Here is a 2,594-nt window from a genome sequence, read left to right as displayed (position 1 = left end):
ATTATGTGATATACTACAGAATATATGCAATAAATAGTGAATTCAACCATCGCACCCGAAGGCACGTGTTCACATACACAAAAAACGGACATTAGCGTCAGAGTTGTTGCATGGTGCCCTCTTAGGAAAACCCTTTTCGTCCCGAGTACCTGCAACTTTCAGCTGCCGACTGTCCAGCGCCACGCCTGAATATCCGCAGCGCAGAGGACCGCCAGTACAAACTCGAGACAAGGAAGATTCTTCGACCGCCAAAGAATCGAATATTTGCCGACAAATGAGCCCGGTAATATGCACCGACAAAGACAAAGAGCAGATAACTTTTCAATGGTGGACATTCTAGGCCATTGCGATAAAATGATTGCAAAGCTCGCAAGCGTTTTGGGAACGTATTGGCACATAAACTGGGCTTTACATCCAGCAAATTGCATTACCCCTGTTAGTTCAGCAGAGACGCCGGATCGTTGCTTTTTCAAATTGCGTTTGGAAACGTTTCTTCGATTGCTTCTTGGCCGATTACGGGGGGTCACAATGGATCTGACGGCGTTTGACTTGAGTGGGCAATTTGTATGCGGTACATGTGCCTACACAGCAAAGTTGGTCTCATGGCTCTGCTCGGGTCGCTAAGATTTGACGACTACCATGAGAAACGTCTTCAAGTCTTTAAATCTGTCGTTTCCGCACGAGTGCACGTGCAAAGCTGTGCGCATCGATTCGCATGTGTCAAACGATTGGCTGTTGTTGTGCGAATCGTAATGTGCTGATTGCGTTTCACTGTGAGCCGGATTTCTGAGAAATCAGCTGCGTTTCAACATACGTTTCGGATATTTTTAGCAGAGAGTAAATTTCTTCTTTCCTCTGTTAAAGAAATGGGACGCGACTGCACGCGCCGACTGTGTTCTCCTCCTTAGATCCGGTCACCGATTTCACACATTGACACGCCCCTGCTGGCCTAGCCGCCAGTCAAATTGTAATGACTGTTACGTTAAGTGGATAAGCAGAAACATATCATATATGTTTTTAAGCACTGAAAATACATCACTGACCTATATGTAGTGTTGCGTGTCCAATATTTAGGAACAATTTATCCATCCAGTATCAAATGATTCACAATGATATAGCCTATCAAGACGCCCCGAGTTGCGTTATAATGTTCTTGCCAGATAGACTTTTGGAGCACCGATCATGCCAATAGCTTAGAAATGTCAGTTGTTAACTTGTGCAATCCACTCCACATCAGTGCACGTCCGACCATTAAACCCATGAAAGGGGATATCCCATTATGCTGGAGTTCTAGTAGTACTGATACCCAAAGGCAGCAGGTTACATTTGCTATTGTTTAGGTAGCATTTGCATGTTGATAGCTAGTGCTGGTTTCAAAATAATCGCAACATGCTTTTAGTGACGATTTCACGGTTATAGGAACTACCCATGGCCTTATATCACTTGGTTGTGGTTTTCCTGGCATACGATGGGCAGGGTTGTTACCGAAGGCTCAGATAGATACAAAATTATACAGAGGATGTGATACTGCTTAAAGTAAACAGGACAATAACCACACACGTTACACATGTTATACAGTGTGACCTGTTGCCGAGGGGATGGCGCTATGCGGCTGTCGTATTTTAAGTCCAGTGAAAATAATGAGCATTTTCGTTACAATAACATTAAACATTGAGGGTAAGTAACTGATCGATGTCTTAAAATTAGTACGAGTACGTTCACGATTTTCTTTTGGGCTGCATTAGGGCCAAGGCGTTACTTCTGGTTTATTTTCCTGATCTTGTTTTATTTGCAAGCTTTCATCGAGCTTTCATTTCATCATTGGGTGCATCACACCTGCGCAACTTTGCTTAGTCTCGACATTATCGGAAGGCTGCATCGGGCAATGTGACGAGACATCCCACGACATGCATCAAAACAACAACCGAAGATCCTCTGGCTGTCTGGTGACGTCACATGTCGTCGGCTAGCGGCGCTGCATGGTCAGGGCCTCAGACCGCAACAGGTCATGGACGAGTTTGCGGGGCCAAACGTAGAGATGAGTGGAGAGTCTGGCTAGCAACCAAACTCCACATGACTGAGCGAATGCGGTAACTTACCAGAAAGCTGCTGGCTCGGCGGAGGGCTCTGGTAGAGAGCTACAGAGCTCTGGCTGTGGAGGTCAGGATCCGGTATGGCGAAATATTATGACCTGCGCAAGTCAAGACAAAAACCCCTCGTTTTATCCTACCTTCACTCGAAAGCCTGTTTCCGCCCGGGCTCGAACCGGTGACCTTCCGCGTGTGAAGCGGACGTGATAACCACTACACTACGGAAACGATGCATAGCGCTCTTAGACCCTGGTGGCGGGCTGCTGGGAAACATAAGATTAGAAGATATCGATCCATGGCATTCTATCACATAAGCAAGGTGCGCGGCTTTGTGCACTGCGCTTCATTGATATCCGGGGACATGGTGAGCCTTTAATACCCGAATCTCGTCTCACTACCCCTGACACGGCGTCGGATGACCTGATCCTGACATATCTCATGCTCTGACCATGACAAAAAGTGGCATAAGCCCATGAATAATAAACAGAGCCATCCATGAAACAG

General features: G+C 46.3%; 1 non-coding gene across 1 annotated transcript; it reads right to left on the bottom strand.

Moving 5' to 3' along the window:
- Nucleotides 1-2,245: 2,245 nt before the first annotated feature.
- TRNAV-CAC (transfer RNA valine (anticodon CAC)) lies at nucleotides 2,246-2,318 on the bottom strand. The gene has a single exon. It is a non-coding gene; the product is annotated as a tRNA-Val (tRNA).
- Between the last annotated feature and the right edge of the window lie 276 nt (nucleotides 2,319-2,594).

The sequence above is a fragment of the Pollicipes pollicipes genome, unplaced genomic scaffold (genome assembly GCF_011947565.3).
Source record: "Pollicipes pollicipes isolate AB1234 unplaced genomic scaffold, Ppol_2.1 Scaffold_951;HRSCAF=1101_pilon_pilon_pilon, whole genome shotgun sequence".
NCBI classification, from domain to species: Eukaryota; Metazoa; Arthropoda; class Thecostraca; order Pollicipedomorpha; family Pollicipedidae; genus Pollicipes; species Pollicipes pollicipes.
The sequence above is the reverse complement of the archived record's forward strand: the minus strand, read 5'-3'. Positions and strand labels throughout refer to the sequence as shown.